Source organism: Epinephelus moara, chromosome 8, assembly GCF_006386435.1.
Source record: "Epinephelus moara isolate mb chromosome 8, YSFRI_EMoa_1.0, whole genome shotgun sequence".
NCBI classification, from domain to species: domain Eukaryota; kingdom Metazoa; phylum Chordata; class Actinopteri; order Perciformes; family Serranidae; genus Epinephelus; species Epinephelus moara.
The window spans coordinates 36,817,949-36,832,937 of NC_065513.1; the positions used below are offsets into that span (position 1 = coordinate 36,817,949).

At 41.2% G+C, this 14,989-nt stretch overlaps 1 long non-coding RNA gene across 1 annotated transcript; it reads right to left on the bottom strand.

Annotated features, from left to right (window-relative positions):
• Window positions 1-11,800: 11,800 nt before the first annotated feature.
• On the bottom strand, window positions 11,801-13,598 carry LOC126394078 (uncharacterized). The gene is made up of 3 exons (XR_007570347.1): window positions 13,299-13,598; window positions 12,441-12,488; window positions 11,801-12,348 (listed from the first exon to the last, which is right to left on the bottom strand). It is a non-coding gene; the product is annotated as an uncharacterized LOC126394078 (long non-coding RNA).
• Between the last annotated feature and the right edge of the window lie 1,391 nt (window positions 13,599-14,989).

The window sequence follows — 14,989 nt, forward strand, 5'->3', positions numbered from 1 at the left end:
TTCTCCAATCTTAAAGTGAGAGTCGGCCCAGCCAGACCTTTCTTTTCTTGAGAAAGGTCTGATGAGCGAGACTAAATTTTGTAAGCTGAAATGTCCACTAGTCGCTAGGCTAATTTATACAATGTAAAATGCAATAGGCTTGTGCTAATATCATTAGCATGTTGTATTTGTTTGGAGAACGTGTTTAGTATAAGACAGTGGTTTTGTCGGTGTAATGGATCCGAAATTTGTAACATTGCCTTTATTAAATGTTGCTGTTGTCCCTGGCTTCACATGAGAAGAGGAAATCTTTGCTAGCTGTTAGGCTAATTTATACAATGTGAAATGCCATAGGTGGGTGCTAATAATGTTAGCATGTTGTATTTGTGGGGAAAATGTGTCCAGATAAAGACAAGTGTTTGTCTGTGAATGCTGCGAGTTATAGTGAAGCTGATTTGTGTACCTTTGTTTGAAATTGTCTCTATTAAGCCGTGTTTAATGTTTTTAATGTGTGTTTAATGTGTTTTGTGAATCAACTGCATTTTACAGCACTTCACAGAAACCGCCAACGACTAGTGTTTCGGAGGTGTAACTACAGAGTGACGCACCACCGCACAAGTATAAATGCTCACAACAGCGTAAGCCATGTGCGTAGGCTACAACATAGGCTCTGCATTTAGTATAAATCCGCCTTAAGTGCTGTAATGAATGGGCCTTAACTTTGAACCTTTCTTCCTTTTGGACGTGAAAGTTTTGCAGCCTCAAAAATCCATTAGTCATTGGTTTATTGGTAGATATTCATTAATTTGTAAAGAGTTTGACCATTGTTAAAACATCATTGCTTTGTTGAGAAAACTGTTGCAAGCTTGCACGGTATGATATACCCATACATCATATTGTGAAGTGTCTAACACAAAGGCTGTTGTAACATTGTGTTCATGTTACAGTAGATGTTTTCTGATTGGTATAGGCTGTTGTTCTGCCTTTATTATTAGGAGGAGATGACATATCCATCCCAGTGAATACTGTATTCATTAATCACAAAACCTCTTCATCGTCTGAAACTCCTGCTGACTCCTCTCCATGTTGTTCACCGCTGCTCCTGTTAGAGTGTGCTGTGAGACCATGTTGCAAAGGAGTGATGTCGGGTTAAAACAAACACTTGAGAGCTGATTTGAGAGGTGAGAGTGAAGTGCACTGGATTGTGATTTGAATGACCTTTTTAAAACACTGTGTTTTGACATGAATAGACTTGATTAGAGTCTGGTTATTTATACATCCACATTCAATGTGTATTATTTATTACTTATTTACAGCACACATTTTTATTCAATCCCACATCCGCTGTCCTGCTGCTGTTGGCAACGATCACTAGAGCACCAAATGTGTGTTAATCCACAGCTGAAAATAGTCCACAACAAATCCACTATTCACCCCTGTTTGAAGAACGTTAAAACCACAGCACCCTGCTGTTAAAGTGAATGATTTGCCTTTTATAAAAAAACAGAAACTATATATCAAGATTTTTACATTGTCAGTAGGACCTGAGAGCCACATAGGATGAATACTGGGAGACGGACTGACACAATTCAGTTTTTTGACAGTAAAAATAAAGAATAACACCAGCCTTATTCTTTAAGAATAACTCATTACAGCAACTGTTTATCGACTTCAAATTGTTAACATTGCTATTAATTATTGTTTACTTGTTTATCAAAGAAAAAAAGCCCCTTTCAGAGCATTACGTTCAGAAGCCTAAGGATTGATTAAAAGAATCCGCATTAAAAGCAAGACAAATTAATTACTTGGAATAATGCATGGATACTTATTTCAATTAAATTCAATAACTTCACATTATCCCCAGAGGGGCAATTAAGAAGTTGATCAAAAACTATTTGGCTGCACTCAACTTAAGAGCCAAACATTTACATTACACATTTTTTCTTTACTCTTTCTCTTGTTTGAATTGTGTAAAAATCAGAACATACAAACACACAGTTGACTGTATTTATCTGAAATGCGCACTTGAAAAATTCAGTAAAGACTCAGATTTGACTTGAATATAAAAAACTTTCTCAAATACAATTAAAAAAAAGATTAAAAATAGAAATGTAGTTTAAACTTTTTATTGAAAAGTTCTATAAATCAGCCAATTTCCTCTCTGCCGTATGTCTCCTTTATGATACGACCACAGACAGACCTCCTGGAAGTTGTTGCAACATTAAATGGAAAGCACAATGTTGCATTACAGTCTGTTCTTTTTCACTGTTTATACTTTTACTTACAGAAAGTAATGCACTATAATTCACACATGTAACTGTATGCCAGGAGGCTGTGATCATGTGATCCGTGCACTGCAGGCTGGAGACATGTATACATGCAGCCACTGAAAAGTTTTGCTGTGTTTACACTGGGTGACAACGACTGAGTTGCTGTTTAAGTGTTTCTCAGGCGCTCGTTAACATAGTTACCTCATCATGGACTTATGTGTGTCTGCCACTTGCTACAAAGCACCCTGACTGAGCATCGTCTGAAGTATATCTATGCTTTTTATCAGTGCCTGAGCCCCATTTTAATGTCACATTTCACTGCCACATTGCATCTGTACCACAGCTAGAAACACAAACATCACTGGAGCGCTGAAAAAGCTGAGGCAGCTCTACTTTGATGTGGCGCGCATCACACCTATCCATTGCGACAAGTGTCTGGCAGGAGTTTGTAGCTTCATGTCACCGGCTTCCACTGAAAATGACATATAGCCTGTTGCCGTGTTGCTCGTAGTGTGAACGCACCATTACATGACACATCCTTAAGGCCCTGGCCGTCAGTGAGCATCTGTCGCCCTAGTTTTTGCGGTGTGTCCCGCACCGTCGGCAGTTCGGCGTCGGCGGCTTTTCGGCCGATTGAGCATGTTGAATCGGCGGCGGAGTTTGTCGGTGAGAGAGATCACTCTGATTGGCTGTTCAGGTTTTATTTCCTCGCCCCTGTAGCGAGTGAATCTGCCTGTAGTGAAACCAGGACTAACCGGTGCTTCCTCCTCAGGCTCCACTTCACTCAGCTGCCCAACAGACCCTCTGCTTCTTCCCACATTAACCTGAATAGCCGCAGCATGACCAGAGGGAAGCACAGCCAGTTAGCCTCACTCCACTACTTTGTTTATCTCATGCATTCCTTGGACTTCCGGTTTCCCTTTTTGCGTTATTTCCTCTCACACAGGCGCAGAATGTACGTGCTACTTGGCCGTCGGATGTAGTCTTTGTAGTGTGTTCAAAAGCAACTGACACAGGGCGACGTGAAGCGACGTAGACGACGCAACAGTTGGCTTTCGTCGCTGCTAGTTCTTTGATGTGGGTTTGGTGTGTCAGCACCTTTAAACCCCACCCCAGCCACCAACCCAACAACATGACAGTTTGCACCCTGCTACAACCTGACATTGTAATGAATACATGAAACCAGATGTAGCAATAATCCGCTTAATTCATTTACTTTATTGATTATACATGAAGACATGATTTACCAGATACAAAACAAAATGTAACCCTCACTCTTACTTTAACTGCTTCCCTCTTAACCTAATACTCCATAGCTAGCTAAATGCTAATTTAGCATTTTCTTCAGGTCTTCTGCTTCTGAGCCAAGGAGCGAAGGGTGCTGATCGTATAGTGGGCGGGTCAAGTAGTTGTTCCAGCCGCAGCTGTACCTACTTGGCAGGCTGTCCTCTTTTTTTTTTTTTAACCAGAACCAAGAGACATGATCACATCACTCCAGTTTCAGCCTCTTTACACTGGCTCCCAGTATGTTTCAGAACAGATTTTTAGATTTTATTGATTACTTTTAAGGTTCTTTATGGTCTCTTTTCCAGCTATATTTCCAACCTCTTTGTGTCATACACGCCAGGACGTACTTTGAGGTCCTTGGGCAACAGAGGTCTTTGGTCTGTTCTAGAGGCCCGGCTGAAAACTAAAGAGAACAGAGTGTTTGCTGTCAGAGCCTCTGGAACAATCTGCCAAAGGAGATCAGGTTGGCCGAGTCAGTGATCTCCTCTAAGTCCCCTCTTAAAACAAACTTTTATCAGAGAGCCTTTCCTAATTTTACTTGAGTTTTAAGTTCATTTAGCCTGTCTTTTATTTCCTCAGTTTTGGTACGCCGAAGCGTTTTTAATCAATTCTTTTAAAACTTCTTGTTTTCAGCAAAGGCGGAGGTCAGGTGGCATAGTGGAAAAAGCGTCAAAGTCCATGTAGTGAGATAGTTAGGGTGGTGGATGGGTTAAGCAAACACAGGATATTGACCCTGGAGACAGGTGTTCTTGTCCTGTATGAAACTAAAAGTCAGCATTACTTTGAGTTGCGTACTTATGTCATGTCATGTCATTAAGTCATGTTGTCACATCATGTCATAACATGATGTTGCCAGGCCATGACTCTTTTCCTAAACCTAACAAGTAGGGGCGCGGATATCATGAAAACCATGTGCATAACTTTTTGTAAAACATCATAAGAACATTTGTATGAGGATACGTTATGCATTAGGCTCTACTGATGAAAGACATTACAGAGACTCAGTTTTGTAAAGTTTAAGCCACTTTTTTGAGCTTGGAGGGAAACTATATTTCTGCTGAAACATACTTGTATGTTTTTAATTTATTTAATGTAAAAAAAAAATTCTTTGGCTGTCATTGGAAAACCTCAATGATGCCCAAACTCCAAACATTACAAAAAGTGAAATGAAATGAAGTAGAGGAGTTCATTTTCTTGCTTTAAGGTGTTTAAACAGGCACAGATGCACGATGGAAAGATAAAACTGGAGACAATAAATCTAAGCTCCAGCCCAATCTCTCAAACTGGATTTGTTATTCAGCTCACACACCAAAACACTCATGAGCAACTGACGCGGTTTAATAAAATCTGTCGCCTGCAAAATTGATCACTGAAACCTCCGTCCTTTGTTTTGTTTGTCATTAAAGAGTACGGCAGCCGTCCCACGGGTGCCTGGTATTCAATCAAACCGTAGGAATCCAAATGTCAACTTCACCTCAAAATGAAACTCACGCTGTCCAAAAAATTGAACTGTTTGTTGCTAAAAAACAATAAAGCTGCCAGAGAACAAAGGCTGGCTCAACCTCTTCTCCCCTCCGTGATTATATTTTTTAACTCGGCGAGAACAAGAAAACATTATTTATGTGTTTTATTTTCTATGGAACTCAGTTTCCTGCCCATCACTCAGAGCAGTTTGAACGCCCTATGTGAGGTAGTTTGTCCACTGAATACTCAGGAACAAGTCTCAGCTGTGCAGGAAATGAAACAGCCATCGTGACTTTCTGCCTTTTATTTGTGATATTTGAGTCGGTGGAAGACGCTGTAATGGTTTTCTTTTAAAAGAACGTGCTCATTAAAACACAGTGCCTGCTAAGGCTTTTATTTTTATCATTTTCTCTCTATAAAGCAGCACACTTTGTCGCTTTTTGCTCACAGACAAGACAGACACAGTCCTTTTGAGTCTTCTCCCCAAAGTGAGTTCTTATGAAAGCCATAAGCAATCATATTCCCTTTTAAGATTTTCCCTTTTTCTTTACTATTAATACATATCTTTAGGACAAAAATCATTAAATACGGCTAAGCAGTTCATTTCCCTCACTGCACAGTTTAAATACCCCCTGGTACCTTTGTGTAGGCGCTTGTGTTGATTGAGCCCACTGAGCCCTTGCCCTTAAATTCACCCTTAAGAAACGGAAAAATGTTCTCCTTTTCATAAACACTTCGACTGGTCTCATTTGCACACAAAAACACTCTTAATTTCCACTGATGAAAAGAAGCTTCAGAGGGAATGGCCTCAGCTGAAGGAGTTTTCCGTGCACGTCTGTGTCACCATGAGGCCTCTGACGGTGTTTGAAGACGGGATCTTTTAATATATTGTACAAGACAGACGGGAATTTCAGCATTGATCACAAGCGGGGCTATAAAAGCAGATCCTTGATTGAGTTGAGGAAGACATTCTTCTCTCTCCTGCAGAAAAACAATTCTCAGGTGTTGTCGGCCATACTTTGCCACCTCGCATCATGTCAATAAAATCCTGTTTGTTACAGGAAATAAAGTTATTACTCAACACTTTCTATTTCTGAGACGCATGGAAAAATAAGAGGAAATGTCAGCACAGGTTGGGTTATAATCATAACCAGTGGGCAGCAGTGTGCAGCATATTCTGAATGAAGATAAGACAATTGCAAAGGACAAAAACGGAAAAAAACAGCATGAAATTCTAATGAAAGAACAAGTGAGGGAAGAAGATGATTTCAGATGTGTGTCGAATACAATAAGGTCACATTATGCTTATAGCTACTTGAGTCATCCTGCAGGAAGAGGTGCAACAAGCCAATCAAATTAGCTGTAACAAGAAAATGACAGGGTGCTGCGTCGCAAATGGGAAAGGATGAATTCCATCTCTGATTTATGTGGAGTAAAGAAGAGAAAAGAAAAAATCAGTTTTTCCCCTTTCCTCTGTGTGACTCATCAAGGTAGTTACACATCCAGCAGGAAATAACCACAGCTGATATCAACAATAGGATTATATCAAGGAGGATTTATTGATTGGTATTTACTTCAATCAAAAAAACATATTTAATTTTTTATTTTCTTAGGTCAAAGCTGTCAGAACCATAATTGACTAAACAAAAACAACCATGCTGTGTATCCTGTATATTAATTCGAGTACAGTAGTCTGCATAACAAATTATTAAAGTTAGCCTGTTGTAACACACACACCCTGCTGTTGTAACACTGCATTACAACTAACCCTGCTGTGTGGAAATTTTATCAAGCCTAGCTAACACTTGCTAGGAGTTGGTTACACAGTTCAAAACGTTTCTTTTTTACTCAACAAGACAGTCATTAAGATGATATATGGTTGGATTCGGTAACTTACTTAGACAGTTATAGAGCTCGTAAGTTGCGTGTTTCCGTTTCCGGTACATGGGACCTTAAAAATCGATTTCTCATAATGTATTTCAATGGCTAGATGAAAATTATTTTCTGGTCCCGTTTGAATTGTGCCATGAATTTCACATATGTTGTTTGTGAATTCTTATATATAATTTTTCGTGCAAAGAAGACTACAATTTAGCGGGAAGAAGTTTGATACTGTTAGGTTTTGTGCGAGAGCGCTTTGTGGACTACAGCTCTTCGCTGCTCTCGACGCGTATGATATACGTCACCACTCGCACTCGGAACATGGCTGTGTCTCTGGTACACTTCACCGCCTCGAAAGACAATCAAAAGAAAGAACAGCCGTTCTTGTTGGAATGGTGACATTTGGGTACGAAACACACCGGCATCTTGATCTGATGACTCCGTAGATCGCGGCAGAAGACGCAGCAGCAGCACTGTGAGTTGAGAAGTGGAGGGAAAGTGTGATGACGTGACGTCACATAGGCGACATGTAGTCTTTCTCATTACGCTGTTTCCACAGCCTTAAACTGAAGAATCATACAATAAACTGTCAAACTTTTCACATGAAAAAATATTATTTAGACCCACACAAAACATTTTTGTAATCCAAGGCATTTAATGACTGGGACCAGAAAATAATAATTTTCTCTCCATTGACTCCCTTTCATATTTTCCGAGCCTAGAGGTCCGATGGGGGTCTACCGGAAGGGGCGTGACTTACGAGCTCTATTCCATCCATCCGTTTTTATCCGCTTATCCAGGGCTGCGTTGCAGGGGCACCAGGCCAAGCAAAGCACCCCAGACGTCCCTCTCCCCAGCAACACTTTCCAGCTCCTCCTGGGGGACCCCAAGGTGTTCCCAGGCCAGATGAGATATGTAATCCCTCCAGTGTGTTCTAAGTCTGCCCCGGGGCCTCCTACCAGTGGGACGTGCCTTTAACACCGCTATCCTGATCAGATGCCCAAACCACCTCAACTGACCCCTTTCCACATGGAGGAGCAGCTCCCTCTATTAGACAGTTCAGTTATCGAAAAACAAGTCTGACAAAGAATTTTTATTTAAATCAGCCGAAAACACTCTTTGTCACTGAACTCAGCTGAAACACGTCCAATCTCTGCGGAATTTCGTGGGTCACTGTTTGGCTGAACTGTGGTCAACTGGCCAGAAGCACGAAAGGATCGACCCTGTTTAACCACTTAAAAACTCTGTGTTACAATTTACCCTGCGTTAGGAGGTTCCCCACGCTCCCCTATGCAAAGTGTGTAACTTTAGGTTACTTACGTCAACTACATAGGTGTTTTAATTGGAATCACAATATTTTCCAAACTGAACCAAGTAGTTTTCTAAACCTAACCAAACTGCGACTGTTTTACAACGTTAATCACATTAACCACAAAAAGGAGCCTCTCAGACAGACGGTGATCTAGCACAGACAGTATGAAAAAAACCAACATATTTTTGACCATTAAAACATGTAAGTATGTTCCAGTAGAAACCCAGTATGATCCTGAAAATGAGCATAATTGATCCCCTTCAACATTGTTGCAGAAGTCCTCTGCGCTGGCATTCCCTGTGTCAACAGAACAGTCCTGCTCAAATGACTGAGGGGTGAGAGGTGAGTTATTTTCACACAAGCCTAATGTCAGTCTAAAATGACCCAATTATATTTACCTCACAAGGACATCTAGCCACTTTGTAAATTATGTTTCTTACCTTTCTAGGTCGTTTCAATGGTGCTGCAAAAAATGTTTTTGCCCGTGAACTTAACCAAACCTTAAACAAGTGCTATATGTGCCTAAATGTAAGCAAACATTAAGAAAACAGCCACATTGTACAGCTATTTTATAACAGTCATATGTCATGATTTTAGAAAGCACCGACACACAGTTTTGTTGTGGCTGAATGGCAGCAAAGCGCCTAGAAACATAAACAGCAAAATGCAAAAGGGAGAAGACTGTCAGCCGATGTAAACAGCGCTGGTTTCAAAGGGTTTTAAAAAATTATCTTTGTTAATGTTTTAAGAGGAAGGAGATGCTTTAATCATGCCTGTTAGGCCTCCAGAGAACACAAAATGCGTTCTGGTGACATACACTTAATGTAAACATAACTGCGTTTGTTCACAAGACACTTTGATTTAAACTGAACTGGGGGAGAGATGCATATACGATGAAGCTGTTTGTCATCATGGGAAAGTATTCATTATTGAATGACTTGGATCTTGGACAACAAAAAAGCAAAATAAGATCAGTGCATTATTTTATTTAGTGTTCAAAAAGGTGCCTGATTACCAGTAAAAAAAAAACATGTTTGCACAAAAACTATTCGTACAGCCTCCTGGTGTGAGGTCATTTACTTTGTATTTTGTTGCATGATTCCTGCTTTCACTCAGGAGTGCTCTGCACTGAGCTGTATTTTTTTTGCCTGATAATATGTTAAAAAAATTCCAAAAGTTAAAAGTTTGGAGTGTAAACGATACACCTTTTTATCCTCCAACCCACAGCACAGTGACTGAGGCAGCACTTCGCTACACCTTCCAAGTAAACGCACTTCTTTGGTCACACTTTGAGTCTGGGAGGCAGAGCAGAGGTTCGAAAGTAGAGCGCGAAAAGGATTCCCGAACATCCTTTTACAAACAAACCTTTCCCCTCCAGACCTGAGCCTGTACCCGGCTGCGAACCTGGTTAAAATGAAGACATTACCGGCCTGGCTGTGAACCTGTGATAGACGCTCGGCTAATTCCTCATTTCAGCTCAAACTGTGTGACCAACAGAGACAGAAGGAAAAACAAGGATTCAACGAAACACAGAGGAAAATAGTTCACTTTGGAGGAGTTTGAGATTTACTTCTGCTCGGGGTCGTGACCTGTGGATAGCTGGCATTAGCTGTTGTGGGTGCTTGTAGTCGTCACTGAAGTAATAGGATTTTTTAAGAATCCTGCTCCTTCCTCTGCAGTGCATTTTGTTCAGTACAGTAGAAACTGTTGAGACGTGGCAGTAAACAGTGCAAACCTGCAGAGTTTGCTCCAAAAATAACTTTTTGGATTCTGATTGATGTCACAACAATTTAGAAAAGACAAAGCACCAGTATACCCTTAGTTCAGGTGACAGAATTGGCACTGGGAGAAGGAATGTCAGATCACTGAGTCCCTGTTTCCTGGAGCTCTCAGCTGCATTTTGTAGTCTTCCTCTGGTGATGGAGTCTGTTCTAAACCAGGCAAACTAGAAAGATCAATAATGACAGACTGTCCTCTTGAGAAGTCATTTTAGCCAATGACTGTATAAAATAATGGATGTATTCACAGTGATGTCATAAATTGGTTTGTGGACTGCCATTTTGAAGCCTTGAGTTTGGTCTTTTGGCGACTGCAATCATTTTTGAAGCCAGGAATGACCATATTTGGATGAGAGGGTGGAGCTTACAACACTAGCTGCTCGCTTGGTTAGCAAGGTGCATTTACAGCTGTGGTTAAATGTGAAAATGGTAATGCAATGCTAATTTTCGCTAGCAAAAGACAGTGTACTTAACCAGAAAAACCAACACATTCTCACTCCAGCCTCGTCACATATCGACGTTTGGTCATGAACCTTCAATGTCCAGATACAGCGTGAAAGGTACCCTGGCTGCGTTGGTTGCTCACGATCTGGGACGCCGTGTCAACTTCTGCCTGTTACACACATTGTCTTCTTCTAAATACACGTCCGTTTTCAAAGGAAATTTAACTTTTACATTCTGTCTCTTTCAAAATAAACGCACTACATCACTGCAACAATGTGAATTGGTGTTTTTTTTCCCTCCAACAACTAACACAATGGTAAGGTTTAGGCAACAAAAATACGTGGTTATGTTTAGGAAAAAAGAACAGGGTTTGGCTTTATAACCTTATGGGACATGAACACCGCTCTCCAGGATAAAAGTCAGTGTTTGACGGACCCATCCACCACCACTTCCACCTGCCCGCCCTACTCAGAGTTTCGCTGCCTTAACTTTCGTTCTTGTCCTTCCGCATCTCCCCCTGACACCACCGGGCACTGTTAAACTATAACAGCGACCGGCTGTGTATCATGCCGACGTTAAAGGACGGCTATTTTTGTCAGTGTCTAACGCTACAAGTCACTGTGCAAGCGCTGGATTTCAACAACTTTCGTGAGACGGGGTTGGAAAAACTGAACATACTCCCCTGTCCTGATTGACACCTGTCAATCAAATCAGGCATATCATTGATTATACATAACTTTAAGACTTAATAACATTTAAATTGGTGTGTTATATAAAAATGAATCCCCTCTACAGTTGCCATGCACACAGAAATTAGCTGTAGAGTTTTTGAACCAGGTTGTAAACATGATTATTTCTGCTGTTTGGCATTTTAACAATCGGGTCTAAGGGGAGTGACTCGCTCTTGGAGCCAGGCTCAAGTGGCCATTCAAGGAACTGCAGTTTTTGGCACTTCCTTGTTGGCTTCATTTTACAGCCCTGGATGCTGCAACTTGGTTTTAGCGAGTGCTCTAAAATCCTTTTATGGCCATAGTAATTATTAGAGGAGGACAAGGTAAGGTTATTATAGAGAACAGAATGCAGGATACAGGAGGCAGTTGTTTGGTTGAGGAGGTAGAGTCGGGTCGTCCGCTAATCACAGGGCTGGTGGTTCAATTCCACATTTCAAAATATCCTTGGAGAAGATGCTGAACCCCAAATTGCTCCTGATGGTCAAACAAGTATCTTGCATGGTAGTGTTTATGTGTGAATGGGAGGAAATTGGAGAGCAGTTTGGTTAAAAGCACAACAGAAATACAGCCATTTACAATCATCCCCAAACCAGGAGTTTATTTTTGTAACCATGACAATGAAGGTACCCTTGCTTATGTTTAACCCAAACCACAATGTGTCCCTAAAGTTGTTTTTTTATGCCTAAATCTAACCAAACCTTAACCACAGAGTTGTCACACCATGAACCAGATTTATTTTTCAAAAGTGAGCGGTAACAATTTTGGAAGGCACTGAGAAATGACGACCCCCTGCTGACAGAGGTGTCGAATCAGAAAAAGCTTAGAGTAACTGCCTCAAGCAAAAGAGTTCAAATATCTCGGGGTCTTGTTCACGAGTGAGGGTAGAACGGAGTGGAAGATGGATCAGCGGATTGGTGCAGCATCTGCAGTGATGCCGGTCAGATGAGATGGTTCAGGCATCTGATCAGGATCCTCCTGGGTGCCAGAAGTGTTCCAGGCACATCCCACTGGTAGGAGGCCCCAGGTTAGACCCAGGACACGCTGGAGGGATTACATATCTCATCTGGCCTGGGAACGTTTTGGGGTCCACCAGGAGGAGCTGGAAAGCGTTGCTGAGGAGAAGGACGTCTGAGGTGCTTTGCTTGACCTGCTGCCTCTGCGACCTGGCTCCGGATAGGCGGATTAAAATGGATGGATGTATTCTAGAGGGCAGGGACAAACAACGTATTAGATTGTTTAATGTAAAGATTCCTCTTTAAAGGAACATTTCTGTTCATTAAAATGTGGGCCTTACTTGAATAATTTTGTCGACGTTACAATGACGTCCTCACCAGGGTAATTTCTGAGATCGAGGAAACATCATCAGATCAAAGTCAGACAGGGCAACAAATGAACCTTGTCGCTTGTTTACTGATTACACCCTCTCGTGCAACAATATACTAAATTTAAACTAAAGTAGGTCATCAGTGTGTGAGGTAACCAATCCATTATCACCACCTTTCAGCCTTCAGCAGGACATGAAATCTGTGTGAGGTTTTGAGGCCACTGACTGAATGTTGCTGACAGGTCTGTCTGTATTGTATTTATTTATTAAGCAGCCACAATGAAATGTAAGTCAGGTAAAGTTTGGTGTCTGTTTATTTTTACACCTGCTCATTTTAACTTGGTCTCAGATGATATTTGTGTCTTACAGGTCAGTGTGACAACACTTCTCTTCCATGTACAATGAATTTGTCGGGAACTGCCCATTGGTCCGACAGCCCATTGTTCCGACCATATTAAACCCATTGTTCTGACCATATTAAACCCATTGTTCCGAAGTCCGTTCCGAAATCATCATGATGCCCTGTGGTTAAGGTCTGGTTAGGTTTAGGCACAAAAACCACTTGGTTAGGGTCAGGAAAAGATCATGGTGTGGGTTAAAATGAAAAAGAAAGTGACAAACACATAAGCTGTGAGCCTGCTTCGCCTCAAGCCTTTCCCAACTGACCCAGAGCCGGTCGCAGCGCACCATCAAGGTAGAAATACGCCCGCCGGGGGCCGTTCAGCATCGCGGACCATCGGATCAATGGGCTGTCGGACCAATGACATGGACCCGAATTTGTCTTTGAAGAAAGTATAAGAGGTGAAAGGTAACAGTCAAAATGCTCACCTGAAGTTAAAATCTTACCACACGTAACAGCCCATGTCCAGAGACTCACACAAGAGCACCGAGGCAATGTGTGGCATGTCTTCTTACGTGCGTGTCTTGTATAGAAAGCTGCCACGTGACCTTGGTTGTAGCATTCAAACACATTCTGAAGAAAAACTTGTTGACATCAGTTCCTGAAATGTTTTATCACAATGAAGCCTGCCAGCCAACGCACAGCGGCTGAGTGAAGGTTAGGCTCTCTGCTAAATGCAGGATAGATAGAGGAGGAGAGCGAAGAGCACACTTGGCAATAACCTCTTTCTGACTGACAGTTTTGCTCTCATGCTAAACGACTGTGTTTCCTTCTTGTGAGGGATTAACGAAAACCTGAAAAAGAGGTTAGTCTGCACCTGTTTTTTTTGTCTCTCCCTGAAGGGTCTCATGCCGTGTGTGCAACAGTACACAGGAACACACCACATGCACCTCCACACTTCAAATACCTGCAGATTAGCTGTTCGAGCCATTCATACAGTAGAAAAACTGTTGTAATAAATGTATATTTTGCTATTTTTGATTTGCTAAACAGTAGGCTTAATTAGGACCAATTATCACTGCAGTCAGCGCTGGCTTCTGATTGGTTAAAAGGTAAAACTGCCTGGGCTTGTTAGATAATGTAGTTGAAGCTATGGAGCCATTAGACCACAATAGTCTTTGATCTGCTTACTATGCTTATTATGCTTGTGTGTTTGTTTTTGGTCATTTCTGACCATTTTTCATTTGTGTTTGAAAAATAAATCAGTAAACAGCTGAAACAAAGAACATGAAGTGCAGAGTTTTATTGAAGCACGTGTCGGCTACATGCTTGGACTCTTTAGTCTTTTATATTTGACATTAATTATATCAGTAGCAACCGCAAGCTCTGTCATTTTATGATCACATTGTTGTTGCTGTAACCCTGATTTCCTGATGGGTGTTGTTCTCCAGTCACTCTGGGCTGGCGTTAATAAGCAGGCTACAGTTTCTCTCTGATTAACCTTCTTTTTATCAATTGCAACACAGCAATTTGTCTGTTAATTAAAGTGAAATGTTGAATTGCAAACCACCCAACAGTGACTGCAATCCTGAAATTATTATCATTAGTAAAAATATGACAAACAGCTGAAAATGCAAAGTGAAATGCAAACTAATTGTGATCTACATCCAGAATCACAGCTTCGGTGCGAATGCATTGTATTTGATTTGTAATTCTTAGGGTTTTTTTTTTAGCTTGGCCATCACAGTAATCGGAAGAATTCTCAAGGGTGAGCTTTCCGTGTGGTTCAGCTCTGTTGCTCTCATATTGGTTCAATATATCCTGCCAGGAACTCTGGGAAGTGACCACAGAACTTGAATAGCACTCCCTAAAAGTTGAAAATAAAACAATTCCACTGTTGGTTTTTAATCACTTATTTATGAAACCTTTGTGATGGCGCTGGATAACCTTCTGGGAAGTAAGATAAGACTTCTGCAGTTCATGTTACTTGGATTTTTTGGCAGCCATTTCGAGAAGGCTTGTCAGCAATAACCACATTAAATTATACCCTGAAATCCATTGTACTCAGGACTCGGAAAAAAACAGTCTCCAACACAGAAAAGTGCAATAGAATGGTCATTAAATTAAAAATCCCAAGTTGGAAACTCAGGCAAGATCCACCAAGACTGAAGCCAAATAC